This window comes from Polyodon spathula, unplaced genomic scaffold (genome assembly GCF_017654505.1).
Source record: "Polyodon spathula isolate WHYD16114869_AA unplaced genomic scaffold, ASM1765450v1 scaffolds_2048, whole genome shotgun sequence".
NCBI classification, from domain to species: Eukaryota; Metazoa; Chordata; class Actinopteri; order Acipenseriformes; family Polyodontidae; genus Polyodon; species Polyodon spathula.
In genome coordinates this window covers 62,137-79,831 of record NW_024473523.1, presented here as the reverse complement: position 1 = coordinate 79,831, position 17,695 = coordinate 62,137, and the positions used below count along the sequence as shown (strand labels likewise).

Here is a 17,695-nt window from a genome sequence, read left to right as displayed (position 1 = left end):
AGCGCAATATTACTAGTATTCATTTTCCCATAAAGATTGCAATGTAGTTGGTTTGTTTACAAATGATTATAGGTAATATAATCAGTACAGCTGTTAATTAAATATAAATATGCAAATGCACTTCAAAATACAGGTACATTAACTACACTGGTAGTACACTGTAAAACTACACAATGCCCCACATGTCATTCAGTTCCTATCCAGTTTTAAATAACTTTAGCATAACTGAGGCAGAAGTGTTAAAGGGACTAGGAGCTCTTAAAATAAACAAATCCCCTGGGCCGGATGAGATCCTCCCAATAGTACTCAAAGAAATGAAAGAAGTAATTTACAAACCGCTAACCAAGATCATGCAGCAGTCTCTTGACAAAGCGGTGGTACCGACAGACTGGAAAATTGCAAACGTAATACCGATCCACAAAAAGGGAGACAAAACTGAACCAGGTAACTACAGACCAGTAAGCCTGACTTCTATTATATGCAAACTTATGGAAACTATAATAAAGATCCAAAATGGAAAATTACCTATATGGTAACAGGGTCCTGGGAGACAGTCAACATGGTTTTAGGAAAGGGAGATCGTGTCTAACTAACCTGCTTGATTTTTTTGAGGATGCAACATCGATAATGGATAATTGCAAAGCATATGACATGGTTTATTTAGATTTCCAGAAAGCTTTTGACAAAGTCCCGCACAAAAGATTAATTCTCAAACTGAACGCAGTTGGGATTCAAGGAAACACCTGTAAATGGATACGCCTGATTAGAGGAGGAAAACCAAAAACCTCCAGAATGAGAGAGTTTGAAAACAGAACGTACTGATTAGAGAAAAAACCTCAGAATGGAGTTTGGTAACCAGTGGTGCGAGGTACCACAGTGGAGTACATTATGAGATAAGTATTCGGTCCTCCGCTATTCCTAATCTACATTAATGAGTTTGATTCTGGTATAGTAAGCAAACTTGCTAAATTTGCAGACGACACAAAAGTAGGAGGAGTGGCAAACACTGTTGCAGCAGCAAAGGTCATTCAAAATGATCTAGACAAGATTCATAACTGGGCAGACACATGGCAAATGAGTCACAATAGAGAAAAGTGTAAGGTACAACATGCAGGAAATAAAAATGTACCTTATAAACATCATATGGGAGATACTGAAATCGGAAAAGGAATCTATGAAAAAGACCCAGGAGTTTATGTTGACTCAGAAATGTCCTCATCTAGACAATGTGGGGATCCACTCTAAAAAAAATTAAACGATTGTTCTACAGACGTCTTTTTTTCCCTATATTGTGAAAAGTGTGAATTTAAATCAAGGGAAGTAATGTTAAAACTGTGAACAATGCAATTAAATACGACCTCATCTTAAATATTGTGTGCAGTTCTGGTCACCTCGCTATAAAAAAAGATATTGCTGCTCTAGAAAGTGTGCAAAGAAGAAGGACAGAAGTATATAAAAAGGACCAGTATCTACATTATGGAATTACTTTTATTAACACCATGTAGTTCTATTTAATTATCTATGTAACTAAGTTAAAACATAGCCTGACCTTAATTACAGTATTACTGATTGTGAAGTGACCCATTGTTACCTTGTAATAACAGGAAATGGTAAATGTAACTACATTATGAATCATGGTAATTATAATAAAACAAAGTAATTCAATGTAATTCCTTTGGAAGTATATTGTATTTTGAAGTGACTCCTTGTTACCTTGTAATAAAAGAAAGTAATGCATGTAATTACATCATGGATTATGGTAATTACAATTAAATATTACCATTCTGAAGAGATTCCTTGTTACTTGGTAATAACAGGAAATGGTAAATGTAACTACATTGTGAAGCATGGTAATTAATTGTAATTCAATAAACAATAAAACAAATGTAATTCAATGTAATTCCTTTGTATGTTGAAGAGGATTTTATTTCAGCCAAATGTTACTGTACAATTGAGAATGTATAAGTACTTATAAAGTTTTTTTCATGTTAACCGCTACAGTAGGAAAGGGGTTAGATATTGTGTGCTTAATTGACTGCACAGACCTAGTTTGGCACTAACAGGAATTAATCACAGGCTGTCTGCATAGAGCAGAACAGGATGAAACTATGTGACAAGTTGCACTAAGAAACGGGGTGAGACAACTCCAAGAACAAAGAAATAACTTTTTAGAACAGCTCGTCCCTGTAGCCGGTGAAGAGCAGCCCTTTGCAGCAGAATGGTACCAATCAACGGATGGTATCTTGGACTGCACGTCTATGCAGCAGAACTTACCCAATAACGGGGGGCGGGACTGAATTTGTAAATGTAATGAGGTATAAAAATAATTGTGAAAGAGACCACGAATGTTGTAGGAGATTTGAAATAGGAATCTCTAATTGTCTTGTGTTTGTGTCTGTGACAGGATGACAGAGGTCTGAGGCTCAGAGACAGTGTAACTAAAGTTCTTTATTAAATAAAATAATCAAATAAACAGGCACAAGGGCCAACAGAAAGAGATTCAAAACACAAATAATCAAAGTGAACTTACAAAAAACGGTCAGGATTCAAGTCTTCTAAAACAAGACACTCCTTTCTTCTAAACACAAAAACTCTCCAACACAAAGCAAACTCCCAAACAGAAAAAAAAAACACCCCCAGCCAGGGCCTCTCCCCTGGCTTTTATCCCCTGTGGCTGTTGCCCAATTAATCAATAATTACTAATCATTCAATTAGAGCTCCAGTCACATTCTCACATGTTTTCCTGGCAGGGAGGAATTTAACCCCCTCCCTGCCAGTTCCAAACACATTCATATAGACGGGGCAGTTCCCCATCACATATCCCCCCCCCCCCCCCCAAGCACACATGGCCCCAACGGCCACCTCCCCCCTCAAGTCCCAAAGTTATTTGTCCGGTCCTGGGATAGGGAGACGTCCGTGGTCTATGAGGATGGCCAAGGTGAAATATCTTGTTCCCTGTCAGGTGTCCTCCCAGAGGGACTGAACCCTCGTGACCGGGAACACTCTGTTGGCGGAGGCGGGAATGGTGGCCCGGCTCCCTCTGGTGGTGGAGGAGGGAACTGCGGCCCGGCTCCCTCTGGGGGCCGAGGCGGGAACGGCGGCACGGCTCCCTCTGGGGGTGGTGCTGGACCCTCTGACGACGCGGGACCCCCTGGCCCCTCTGGCAACGCTGGACCCTCTGGACCCTCTGGCGGCGCTGACGATGCTGGACCCTCTGGCTCTCGAGATGGTAGCTCCATCCTCTCTAGCTCTCGGTACGGCAGCACCTCCCCCCTGGGCGACGGTGGGCCAAAAGCAACCCCAGGCGAAGGCGGACTAGCAGCGACCCCGGGCGACAGCGGACCAGCATCCATAGGAGAAAGAACACTGAGAATTTCTCTAGGCGATGCGGGCAGGCAGGCAACCCCAGGCGATGCGGGCAGGCAGGCAACCCCAGGCGATGCGGAGCAGTTGGCCTCCCCAGGCGATGCGGAGCAGTTGGCCTCCCCAGGCGATGGCGAACCAGCATGGCCTCCCCAGGCGATGAGAGTGAGTGGTTGGAGTCCTTGGTGCTGTGCAGGCATCCTTGGGCGGTGCTGTGCCTCTTAGCCGCTGGGCAGCTTGTCTCTGCACTCCCCTCAGCAGCTGGTACAGAGGCTGGGAGGGACTTCCAACATCTTCTGCTGGCGGTGGAGGGAGAGACAGCGCCTGCTGTTCCCCCTCTGCTGGCGGTGGAGGGAGAGACAGCTCCGGCTGTTCCCCCTCTGCTGGCGGTGGAGGGAGAGACAGCTCCGGCTGTTCTGTTCCCCCTCTGCTGGAGACAGCTCCGGCTGGAGGGAGAGGACAGCTCCGGCTGTTCCCCCTCTGCTGGCGGTGGAGGCAGAGACAGCTCCGGCTGTTCTCCCTCTCCTGGCGGTGGAAGCACCAGCAGGCACTCTTCCCCTGCTGGCGGAGGTGGCACCAGCAGGCGCTCTTCCCCTGCTGGCGGAGGTGGCACCAGCAGGCGCTCTTCCCCTGCTGGTGGCTGTGGGAGCAATGGGCAGTCCTCCCACTACGATGGAGGCGGGACCAGCAGGTAATCCTCCTCTGCTGGTGGTGGTGGTGGAAACAGCCTGTACTCTTTCCCTGTGGGTCTCTTCAGCCCTGGGCCTGTGGACTCCCCCTTCTTGGGCCGTGGACGGACCAGCTCCTCCCGCTCGGGCCGTGGACGCACCGACTCCTCCCGCTGGGGCCGTGGACGCACCGACTCCTCCCGCTGGGGCCGTGGACGCACCGACTCCTCCCGCTCGGGCTCTTCCCTCACCGACTCCTCCCGCTCTGGCTCTTCCCCCTTGGGCTGTGAACGTTCGGGCTCCTCCCTCTTGGGCTGTGGACGTTCGGGCTCCTCCCTCTCGGGCTGTGGACGTTCGGGCTCCTCCCTCTCTGGGCGATGGCAGCGGCGGCTCCTCCTCTCTGGGCGACGGCAGCGGCTGCTCCCCCTCTCTGGGCGTGGGGATCTTCAAGGTGGGGGATCCCCCATGTCTATCGCCAGGTATGCCAGGACCATGATGAATATTTCCTGGAGGGACCCCGGGTGATGCTCTCTCTTACACTCCTCCCACCTCTCCCCATCTCGATGCCACAGCGTGTTGATGGCGACGGGAAGGTCATGGAAGAGGTCCGCTCCGGGGTGCACCAACCACTCCCAGATCTCCCGTGATGGTGGTGAAGGCAGTCTTGGTGGGGTGGCAGCCAAGGATGGTGTTGGTAGCTGCTCCTGGTCCATGTTGTGGGGGCATCCTGCCCAGGTGTGGTCATCCAGCTCACAGCGCCCACACCAGTCAGCTAATGGCCCATCCGGACAGGACCTCCACCGGTGGTCTTCCTTCCCTCACCAGGTGCACCACGGGAACAAGCTTGCTGGGTCCTCCCACAGGGCTTGGGTTGGTGGTGGCGGCTGCTGCCGCTGCTGCTGCTTGCTCTGCTGCCTCTGCTTTTTGCCCATTCTGCTCTCCAATGAACAAAGAACAAAAAGAACCTCCAAAATCCAAAAATTCCACAAAAATTCCCCCAAAAAATACTGCTCTGAGCCTCTAGGTGGCGCTATCCCGTTTCTGACACCAAGTGTGACAGGATGACAGAGGGCTGAGGCTCAGAGACAATGTAAAGGCAAAAAAATAAAGTTCTTTATTAAATAAAATAATCAAATAAACAGGCACAAGGGCCAACAGAAAGAGATTCAAACACAAATAATCAAAGTGAACTTACAAAATAAACGGTCAGGATCCAAGTCTTCTAAAACAAGACACTCCTTTCTTCTAAACAAAAAAAAAAAACTCTCCAACACAAAGAAAACTCCCAAACAGAAAAAAAAAAACACCCCCAGCCAGGGCCTCTCCCCTGGCTTTTATCCCCCTGTGGCTGAGCCCAATTAATCAATAATTACTAATCATTCAATTAGAGCTCCAGCCACCTTCACACATGTTTTCCTGGCAGGGAGGAATTTAACCCCCTCCCTGCCAGTTCCAAACACATTCATATAGATGGGGCAGTTCCCCATCACAGTGTCATATGTAAGGTGTTTTGTTAAGTGTCATTTGTTGTCATCAGAAAATACTATTGGTTTGCGATTGTCTGTGTAATATTATTATTATAGGTGTTTTGAAAAGTCAAAAGAAAAAGAGAAAGAGACTTGGCCAGTCTCAGACTACATATTGGCAAAATTGGAGAAAGTTAAAATTAAAATGGAAGGAGGTTACAATTATAGGTAATAATTGCACTGATGAATTAGCACAAGGAGGAGTCAATTGCTATTTGAATTTCCTCCAGATGTAGACAGATACCAGTTGGAGCAGGGAGAACTGTACAGACTGTTTAAAACAGGCAGGAGAATAGTACCTCCTACATTAAGCAGGTGGGCTATTCCGATGAAAGCACATAAGAAATAGGAGCACTACATAGTGTATTAAGGGGATCCCATATCAGCCTATGAAGAAAATACTAGTGCCCAGAACTGCATGCTGAAACCAGAGATCTACAGAGCATGTTTATTCTGCCAGTACTTTATTGAAGCGTTACATGCAGGCAGGCAGAGGGAAATGAGAGAGACTTCTGTTTGATAAGGTGACTGTGCAAATGGAACATATTAAGAATACTACCTGGAAATGTTTTATTAAAATATTTTCATGAATTAATACTTTGATTATAGATTGAATGAAAAATCAAAGAAATGTTGCTAATTTGGCTAAAATGATTTAGGAAAAGAAAGTATGCATTATACTATTTAACTTTAGAATATAATTTGAATAAATGAACTTCTGTTTATAACAATTAAAAGAAATGTTATTGCAGTTTACTGGTAATTATGTAATGGTAATAAATAAAGCCTGATGTGGTTTTATTTTATTACATGAAATGGAAAAAAAAAACAACAACTTTAAAACACAAATTAGTAATAAGAAATGTGAACAGTAATGTAAGTAAAAATGTTCTGTTTTGTTTTTGTAGAAAGAATGTAACAGAATTACTGTCTTGACTTAACAAGTCAAGCGAAACTATGCAAAGAAAATAATAGGGATTTAAGAGAGCAGTTGCGAAGGTACAAAATGCTTATGACTAGTTATTGAGAAAGTGTGTTAATATGCACCTTCATCTTGAAATACAGCAGGCAGCTTGTCTATTACAATTGTTTTTGTTTTTTAAAAAAGGGAGAGAAAAGAAAAGGGGAGAGTACAATTAATTGTTTTTTTTTTTTTCTTTTAACCCTTTTTAAATTTAAATTGAAGTGTTCTAGGCGTTTTGCCAAAAGGAAGAGATAAGGAGTTCAGTCTTTGTGTTTTACATTTATATGTACTAACTTTTGCAATTCTAACCAGGACTAGAAGAGGGGATTTTAACAGAAGTTGAACTGCATCAGTGTGACCTGGAGGGAGAAATAGAATTAGTTAGTGATATAAATACTGAACAGCTAGAAGAGGGAATGGCACTATATGTAGAGTATTGTTTAGGAGTATTGAGCACGGGGAACCTCATACGGGATGGGCAGTAGTGACGTCAGATGAAGTAGTGGCCTCGGGGCCCCTCCCCGGCCACCTGTCAGCCTAGGTGGCAGAGTTACATGCATTGACTCAGGTCTGCGTGTTTAGTGCTAACTCAAGCTTGACCATATACGCAGATAGCCGATACGTTTTTGGGGTGGTGCACGATTATTCAGGTAGTTGGGAGAGACGTGGGTACATGACAACAGGAGGGGGAGTAATAAAGAACTGTGAGTATGTGCAATGCCTGGTAGCCACAACGAAACTCCCGCTCGATTAGCTGTTATAAAAATGAAAGCTCACTAGAGCGGGGCAGACCCACACGTCAACTAGGGCTGTGCCAAAGCCCCACACCCCTATCGCTACAGTAAGCCCGGACGTAGTGGATATCCGGCAACTACATGCTCAAAGAGAGACAGCTGAAATAACTAAATGGCAGCAGATAGGAGCCCTGCAGGAGGACCTGGTCTGGCAGATCCCCTCTAATCGACGAGGTAATGGCTCCTTAGATCATACAGCGCTCTCTATTGGAGCTGTATCATGGACTCTCTCATGTGGGGAGGGATGGTTTGATTAACACATTAGATAGAGATTGGTTTTGGCCTGGTATGGGCAAGGATGCAGCTAAACACTGCCAGAGATGCTTGACATGCGCAAAGGCAGGGGGTAAGCCCCTGAGAGTGAAACTGGGAAAGTAATGGAGGAAGCCTGTCTGATGCTGGGCATCAAGCAACAATTCCACATTCCATTCCATCCCCAGAGCTCCGGGTTTGTGGAATGGACAAATCGCTCAGTGAAAGAAGCAGTGCTGCAACACCTGGCCTGTACCAACCACCAAAGGACTAGGGCAGTGCCCATAGCTCTCATGCGGCTCCGAGCCACTCCAAACAGGGGAACAGGAATCTCTCCTTTTTAGCTAATGACAGGGAGAGCCATGACTCTCCCAGGTTTAGTGGTCAGCACCGCAGAGAGTAGCGCACCTTACAGAGATGCTCTGATGCAATATGGACGAGTCAATAACTATTTCTGTTCTAGACCTTTCTCCTTTCTCCACCAGGTGATCGTAGACACTTGAGCTGCATGAGGAATGCATATTCAGGGGGCACTTCTGCTCCTATGGGTGACTGGATGCGGGGGAGGGCCCCCATGCAAAGAAACAGACTGGCACTAGCAAACTAACCCTCCACCTCCTGGAGACCTTCGCTTTGATTGCCTAACCCAACAACCACTTCACCTCTGCCGCTCCAAGAACATCCCAATGGAAGTATGTCCACTCATCCATCTACAATTAGACTTAGGGGGCGACAACCTCCAAACAAAATTGAACACATATACTGACTACCATGCACAGCGCGAACACAATGAGATACACATCCAAATCACTAGCCCTTGTACAGTGCAACGCTATTGCCAAGTATCCCAAATTAAAAGTTACTACGGTAGCCTATGGGAGGAGGACTGGTCGGCCTGTACAAGCGGAAATGACAGCCCATTGGGAACATGTTGCCAGTCCATTCGCGGTGACATAACGAATAAATGGCACAATGATAAGGGTGAGATATAATACAACTAGCTTGGGCACTGTCACTAAACAGGATGCATCTAGATATGATCACAGTGAACCCAGGGAGTATAAGAAACTGGAAGCATACACATTTTTACACAACTACTTTGCCATTTGTAATGGCAGCACTGAATACACCGGGAACATGTATAGCGGGTCACTGTGTTTGTCTGTGTAGTCCGTTTTGTTTGTCTTTTGTTTTGGCGACGAGTGCCTTGTCCTGTGTTTTTGTTTGTTACAACCTTTTTATTTACTCTTCTGTTCATTCATTAAACGCTGAGCGAAACCATTCCCACAGCTCCACCAAACTCCACCTCTCTCTTTGTTTATTTCTGGGTTCCTGTTTCTGATCTGACGTCCCCCACTCCGGCCGTCTTTGTGACACATGGTGTCATCGTGGGATCACCAGCGCCTCCTACACGCAGACCGGAGCAGGAACCAAAGTTTCTTGTTTTAAAACAAAAACAACAACAACAAACAACAAAAAAAATGGAATGCTGGAGAGATGGCTGCAAAGACCTGGGGGAGCTCCTTAGAGAGGAAGGTGAGAAGAAGGAGGGGGAGAAGAAATCTGCAGCAGCAGCCGCAGCAACAGCAGGAGGAGGTCGGGAATGGCAGTTGGCAGATTTTTTTAAAGAACCTCATTGTGGAGCTGTACCCCTTCTGTGGGGCGTATGGGCATACATTGGCCATCTGCCCCACGCAATATATAGAGGCGGATGTAATGCCTGTGTGGGAGGAACCCATACGTCCAGCACCCAGACAGGGGGACCGTGAGTGTCCAGCGACCAGACGGGGACTGAGAGGGACTGCTTTTGCCACCTCCGCTAGCAGAGGAAGAATGCCTGCTGTCTCCATCTCCACCAGAAGAGTGTGAATGCCTGCTGGTATCACTTCCCCTACCATCACCATCTTGGAGAGGAGCAGGTGCTTCCTCTGCCTCCATTACCTTCACCTGCAAGTGAGGGAGAGCCGCACCAGTCCCCTGCAAGTGAGTGAGAGCCGCACCAGTCCACTGTAATAAGGGTAGACTACACTCCTCCACCACCTCCATCGGCAGAAGCAGAGCAGCATTCCGAGCTGCCTCAGCCTCCGTCAAGTTCACTGGCACGAGACTACATGACTACGCCACTTCCATTATCAGGAGCAGAGCAGCAGGAGCTGCCTCAGCCTCCGTCAAGTTCACTGACACGAGTCTACATGACTCCGCCACTTCCACTATCAGGAGCAGAGCAGCAGGAGCTGCCTCTGCCTCCTCTCCTCCACCTCCACCTCCACCTCCACCGGCAGGAGCAGAGCAGCTGGCGCTGACTCTGCTTCCGCCACCTCCACCAGCAGAGGGTGAATGCCTGCTGGGTCCCTGTCCACCAGCAGAGGGTGAATGCCTGCTGGAACCCTGTCCACCAGCAGAGGGGGAATGCCTGCTGGGTAACTGTCCACCAGCAGAGGTTGAATGCCTGCTGGGTCCCTTTCCTTTACTTTCCCTTGCACAGGCTGCTGATGGAAGCACTGGGAAGAACCTCCCAGCTGCAGTGGTCGAGAAGAGGGCCAAGACCTGCACCCCAGCTTGTCCTGACTCCCTGCCTCGCTTCACCCAAGGATGCCTGCCTGGCACTCCACATCGCCTCGGCTTCCCTGCTGCTCCGCATCGCCTGGGGTTGCCTGGTGCTCAGCATCGCCTGGTGTTGCCTGCCACTCTGCATCACCTGGGGTCGCTGGAACTGCTTCGCCAGAGGTTGCAGTCAGCTGTGCTTTGCCGCAGGGGTCGGTGGGGCCGGAGTCCCACCAGAGGGAGCTGCCGTCTATAAAGGGGGGATAGGTCAGGAGACCACCTTTCCCCGCAGCAGTTTCGCTGCCGGAGATCTTGGGGGAGGTCTTGAGACCACCAACCCCAGCAGCTTTTCCGCTGCTGGACTTGTCCCGGTTGAAGGAGTCAGTCTGGGAGATGTCAGCACGTCTGCTGACAGCCGCACCATTGGCAGCATATCCTCTGCCAGTGGTACAGCGGGAGGAGAGATTCGCTCCAGTGTCAGCACGTCTGCTGACAGCATGGCCAGTAGCAGCCTGGCTACTGGCAACATTGCTGCCCATCAACCCCGTAAAGTCCCTGTTCTTGGCCCAGGACTTTGAACGAGGCTTTTGGGATTTTAAGGGGGAAGTTGGCCATTGAGGCCATGTGTGTTTTGCACAAGGGGGAGGGTATATTTGCAAAGTGCCCGCCCCTGTGTGTATTATATGTTGTGTACGTATGTTGATGTATAGTCATTGGGATATAAACGGGTCTGTATATCACAAGTGTTTAAAATGTATATTTGTATTTAGGCACGAGGATTGCACAGCACTTCACGTGCAAGTGCTGTATAATAAGATCCAAAATGGAAAAGTACCTATATGGTAACAGGGTCCTGGGAGACAGTCAACATGGTTTTAGAAAAGGGAGATCGTGTCTAACTAACTTGCTTGATTTTTTTGAGGATGCAACATCGATAATGGATAATTGCAAAGCATATGACATGGTTTATTTAGATTTCCAGAAAGCTTTTGACAAAGTCCCGCACAAAAGATTAATTCTCAAACTGAACGCAGTTGGGATTCAAGGAAACACATGTACATGGATTAGGGAGTGGTTAACATATAAAAAACAGAAAGTACTGATTAGAGGAAAAACCTCAGAATGGAGTGTGGTAACCAGCGGTGTACCACAAGGATCAGTATTAGGTCCTATGATATTCCTAATCTACATTAATGATTTAGATTCTGGTATAGTAAGCAAACTTGCTAAATTTGCAGACGACACAAAAGTAGGAGGAGTGGCAAACACTGTTGCAGCAGCAAAGGTCATTCAAAATGATCTAGACAAGATTCAGAACTGGGCAGATACATGGAAAATGACATTTAATAGAGAAAAGTGTAAGGTACTGCACGCAGGAAATAAAAATGTACATTATAAATATCATATGGGAGATACTGAAATTGGAGAAGGAATCTATGAATAAGACCTAGGAGTTTTTGTTGACTCAGAAATGTCTTCATCTAGACAATGTGGGGAAGCTATAAAAAAGGCTAACAAGATGCTCGGATACATTGTGAAAAGTGTTGAATTTAAATCAAGGGAAGTAATGTTAAAACTGTACAATGCACTAGTAAGACCTCATCTTGAATATTGTGTGCAGTTCTGGTCACCTCGCTATAAAAAAGATATTGCTGCTCTAGAAAGAGTGATCAAAGAAGAGGGACCAGAATTATTCTGGGCATACACATTTTTACACAACTGTCATATGCAGACAGGCTGAATACAATTGGAACTGTTCAGTCTTGAACAAAGAAGACTACGGGTATACCTAGGGCAAGCAGGGAGAGAGGGGTCCACCGAATGTCTCAACTACACCGGTTGGGCTTGGCCCAACGGATAGTGGTTGGGACATACCTCTGACAGAGACCCGATTGGTGGGAGCAGCATGGTCTAATTGGACACAGTGTTACACCAATGGAGTGCCCCAGCCCGGAAAAAAATTCATGAACGCGAAAAGAGGACTAAGCACTTTTTTGCACAGAGAATTGTGAGGGTCTGGAATCAACTCCCCAGTAATGTTGTTGGCAGGGCTGACACCCTGTGCTCGCATCTGTCGTGTTCAAGAAGCTGCTTGATGAGCATATACCCCTGGGGCGTCAAGGAAGTCTGTTGGAACCACAACCACGAGTTGGCAAAACTCACCTGACTCTCAGATCAAATAGGGCTCCCGTTGTCAAGAACCAAAAGTAACACTAGATGACATAGCTGTTCTGGTTTGTTCCTTAACTCTGTTGCTAACACTTGACAAAATGCCAACCAGGCGCAATACCGAGACTGGCTGGAGTTCCAGCTCTCCAGCGTGCAAATCTCAGCCACTCGAGGGGGAATGTACACGGACCGGGCCAGCCGGTTAATCATGGACAGCCTCCGAGATTCCTCCAACTCGATAAACACATCACTAGATATAACCAAGTGATGTTGGGGGTGTCAATACTCATGTTCCTATTGGTACTACTGCTGTATAAGTGTCCGCTCCAAGCTTAGGACATTGCGAATTTTGTATATGACCAGTCGGGCTTGGGAAATTGTGGGGAACAGTCGTTGTTAATTAACTTATGTGTTATCCCATGTCAATTCAGGGTACGCACGGATTAGACATCTGCTGAACCATCCCTCTTGAGACCACCTTCCAGCATAACTACGCTGGGAGGAGCACCAGTGTAACTTGTAGTTTACTTCACCTTATGTCCTCATATTGTCTTGCTGCTCGTATTTCCTGGGCTGTGGTCTGTGCCCACCCACTGTGTATTTTGCCGTCTTTGTGTTACAATAGTCATTGGTACACGGGATATAAACGGGTCTGTGTAACACGAGTGTTTAAAATGTATATTTGTATTTAGTCACAAGGATTGCACAGCACTTCACATGCAAGTAAAATGTAATAATGTGTGAGCATGGAGAATTGCGATTTACTAATTCAAGTGCAGTTGTACCGCGACTCCAATTGAATGATTGATTCACAATCGAGTCTGGGTACAGCTGCATAAAAGCTGCATGTTTTCACCCACTCGGGGTTGTGTGTTCGGTGAGTGGAGAACGGGATAGGAGACGGAGGTAATAATTGTGATAATTGTAATAGTATTAAATTAATTTTCTGCTCACTGTGTTTGACTGTATAGTCCATTTTGTTTGTCTTTTGTTTTGGTGACGAGTGCCTTGTCCTGTGTTTTTGTTTGTTACAACCTTTTTATTTACTGTTCTGTTCACTCATTAAACGCTGAGCGAAACCATTCAAACTCCACCTCTCTTTCTGTTTATTTCCGCGTTCCTGTTTCTGGTCAGACGTCCCCCCACTCCGGCCGTCTTTGTGACAAGGGCCTTGTGAACCCCCAGCCCATCACTTCACTCCTCCCAAGTGGCCTGAACCACCGACAAGAGGGACCTGAATAGACATTTCAGTACAAACTTTGCATAATTATAGACATTTAAGTTACCTATGAGCTGGCATAAATAGGGGAACAAGTAAATAATGACCTCATGTACCTCATGAACAGCTTGAAGTGATCTTGCTGTATTTTTCACAAAGCTATTTATGTAGAAGTGCTTTGAGCTGTTTTAGTAATCAGCTCCTGGCACTCGCCTCTTAGGGCTGCAACTCAGGTCTAGGGTTGGACCCGTCCCTCGACAATAAGATGTTTTATTCCCCCAAATAGGGTTGAAACCTCATGTGGAAATAACAGGAGGGACTGAAGTGGGATTTTAGGTCAGCCAAATGTTAATGTACAATTGAGAATGTATAAGTACTTATGAAGTCCACTCTACGTCGACGCCATAGCCCACGTATGGCCCAGAGTGCTCCTTTATGCATTCACGCCTCTGCCATTGCTTCCTGCCTTTCTCAAAAAAGTTCGGGTCGTAGATCGCTTCAGTTCTCCTAGTCACCCCCAGCTGGCCCAGGAGAATCTGTTTCTCATCCCTGTGCCAGCAACTGAATGGCCCGCCCTGGAAAATCTGCTTCGCTGTGATCTCCTCAGTCAGACAAGAGGCACACTTTGGCACAAGGAGCAGGGCAGGCTCCAGCTATGGGTTTGGCCCCTGAAAAGGACTGCTGGTCAGCCGAAGGGCTGTCAAAGGCAGTCGTGGGTAAGTTGCAGAATGCTAGGGTACATTCCACTAGGTCAATTTACGCCTATATGTGGAAACGTTTTCAAGATTGGTTTTGTTTTCTCCGAGGCGCTCTGCGATTGCGCCTCCTAGAAGGGCCAATCTCCCCGAATGAAGCCTTGTGATTGTACTGGAGGCTCTCATGCAGGCCCCGTTTGAGCCTATATACTCCATCGAGCTGAAGCAACTGTCCATGAAGACTGCCTTCCTATTGGCTATCTTCTTCACATAGCGGGTTAGTGAGCTACAGGCACTATTTGTGCATAGCTCCTGTAGGCGTATTTGTGATGATGGTAGAAGAGTGTCACTGCATGCAAACTCTGCTTTTCACTGCAAGGTGGTTACAGCTTTCCAAATGAATCAGTCCGTGTAACTGGTTTTCTTAGGAAGAGGATAGAAATATGAACATTCTCTACCCAGTTCGGGCCTTGAGATGTTATGTGGATAGCACAACAGCACTGTGTCAGTCTGACCAGCTTTTCGTCAGCCATGGAACACTGACCCTGGGACAGCACCTCTCCAAGCAGCGACTGCCGCATTGGATTGGGGACACAGTCTCGACTGCGTATAATAGTGCTGGCTTACCCCCACCTGGGCGGATCACCACACATTCCTCATGAGGTGAGGCTACATCATGGGCCCTTTTCCGAGGTGCCTCCATGGCTGAAATTTGCGATGTGGCTAGCTTTTACCCTGCATACCTTTGCCAGGTTCTACCTCCTGAATGTGGCAGATCTCTCATTATCCTCTTTGGGCACAAGGGTCCTCGAGGTTGCACGCTCATACCGAAGACCTTGGTCAGGAAGGACTTAGAGTCCCTCATATGCTGGCGTTATTTCTTCCCTTTTGACGGCTCTGGTACATGCATCTTCTGTCTCCATACGGTACAGTCTTGGGAGTAAATGAACCTAGCTGTTTTCTGGTTAATGCTACTGCTCTCATAAGAGCTTTGCTCTTTGGTTCTACTATCATTGTTTAGAAATGTACCTGAATGTGGTCAGATCTGTAATATCATTGCCCTCTTTGGGCACTAGGGTCCTCGAGTTTGCACGCTCATGCCTTTCTGTAAGGGATGTGTCCTTGTGATCCCATATAGAATGGGCTGAAACAGGATGTCCTCCTTAATATAAACAGAACAACAAGTACACTTTATTGCATAGACATTGGAGGTTCAGCAGTGTACTGCAGTGTTGTGAAGAATCGTCTGTAAAAGGCAGGATGGCCGAGCGGTCACTAAGGTGCTGCGTTTAGGTTGTAGTCTCCCTAGAAGTGGTTAAAGTCCTACTTCTGACAACTGTTTTTGTTCATTTATTTCTTAAAACATTGACCAAATGTTTGGTAATTTTACTTGTTTTTTCTTGTTACTATTCAAATCAAAAGGTCATTAAATGAGAGAAAATCATGGCAAGCCTGCACCTCACCATTTCCTTCACACTGTTAAACTCTCAACATTCAACAGTCTTTAACAAAATGAACCGAAGCAATATGAATTACAACCAGTAATATTTCAGACTTCCTGAGCTTTGAACATGTATTAACAATGAACACGTCCAATTAAAAAGAAAGGTTATGTAGTCAGCAGGACTTGAACCTGCACAGAGAAACCCCAATGGATTTCAAGTCCATCGCCTTAACCACTCGGCCACGACTACGTGCTGCTCTGAGTATTTGTGAAAACAATATCATAGTCAAAAGAAGTACATGACACCCGCAGAAATGCTGTAGATGGCAGCATAGCCTAAATAATGAACCAAAGTCAAATGGCTTTGTTCAAACTGTATCAGTTTTATACAAGGCAAGCACACGTGGGAAATGTAAATTCAATATCATTTCTGTCAACGTTCATAATGATTATTGTTTAATTATACAACAAACACTGGAAGCCGAAGTAAACTTAACGCTGTGTTTACTAGATGCTTTCTTACAATCTCTTTTCTAGTACTGCAATGTCATGCACTCACGCAGTCTGAACAGTATTACGTAACTAAAGAAGCTTAACTCTGCATACTAGTGCTCTTGTAACTGAACTATAGAATTGAACTAGACACACTACAATAATGAATACATCTTTATTTCAAAATAAGTAGCTATTTAACTAATCTTTTCAAAACATTCATACACAAAACAAAGTAGATCTTTATTTCAATTGAAAAACTGACTTGCTTTATGGCTGCTGCACAGCACTCGAGCACGTTGTGCCTAATGTGAGCGGACACAGCAGATTACAAGATCTACAAAGTATCATATGCCACAAAAAAATGTGATCATTCTGTTTATTTTTATAACATTGTTTCACCCCAGATGGGACTCAAACCCACAAACCCTGGCTTAAGTAGGCCTGTGCCTTATCTATTAGGCCAATAGGGCTGATACAGACACAGGATTGGTAGAAATAAAGAAAGTGAGAACAATAGAATCGTGGTTTACTACATACTATCTCACCCATCGGTGGTGTTCAAAGAAAGCAGAGTGTTATATTGGGAAATGGGCGTACCTGTCAGTAAATATTTTAAATTCATGCTTGAAGATTTAATATTATGATGAAGTTTAAATATGCTGCGTATTTGCGCATTGGTACCCTTACATAATTACATTTTTATTAGTGCCACTTTCTTACAGACAGTAGTCAGGGTGATGATACAAAACCAGAACCAATAAACATGTTCTAAAGTGATCAAGAAATCCAAAAAGCATCGTCCCTGGGTGGGCTTGAACCACCAACCTTTCGGTTAACAGCCGAACGCGCTAACCTATTGCGCCACAGAGACTTATCTGCGCAAGCATTAAAGCATACGGGAGTGATTAGCAAGGCAAGATGCTGCAAAACAGCATTAAGAATACAAGTGTAATTAGGAGAGAATGTATTGATTCACAACGACATAGATATTTTGTAGATGGCAAACATTCAGTTTCAGATGAAAAATCCTGTGGCATTCAAAAAAAAAAATATTTCAAGGTTGGAGAGGTGGTAGTATCGATCAAAAACTATGACAATGTGAATCAAAATGCAGTTTAACATGAACATCATCTTGCTGTAATAATCATGTTCTCCGTAGGACTTGTTTATTTCGGGTTTTAGTAACAAAATTTGTGTGTGTGGCAGGTTAGCTCAGTTTGTTAGCGCGTGGTGCTAAAAACGCCAAGGTCGTGACTTTGATTCCCATACTTGTCTTTACTTCTTTAAATAAACCACAGCATTTGAATGTTGCCAAACTCAACATTCTTTAACAAAAAGAACCGATGACATGTCAATTACAACCAGTAATATTTCAGACTTCTTGATCTTTAAACATGTATTAACAATGAACACATACAATTAAAATGAAAGCTTACATAGTCGGCAGGATTCAAACCTGCACGGGTAAACGCAATGGATTTTTAGTCCGTTGCCTTAAGTACTCGGCCACGACTACATGCTGCCGTAGGTTTCTGTGAAAACAATATAGTTGTCAAAAAAGT

At 45.6% G+C, this 17,695-nt stretch overlaps 2 non-coding genes across 2 annotated transcripts; both read right to left on the bottom strand.

Moving 5' to 3' along the window:
- Nucleotides 1-15,806: 15,806 nt before the first annotated feature.
- On the bottom strand, nt 15,807-15,888 carry trnas-uga. The gene has a single exon. It is a non-coding gene; the product is annotated as a tRNA-Ser (tRNA).
- A 1,042-nt stretch (nt 15,889-16,930) lies between these two features.
- trnan-guu lies at nt 16,931-17,004 on the bottom strand. Its single transcript has one exon. It is a non-coding gene; the product is annotated as a tRNA-Asn (tRNA).
- Between the last annotated feature and the right edge of the window lie 691 nt (nt 17,005-17,695).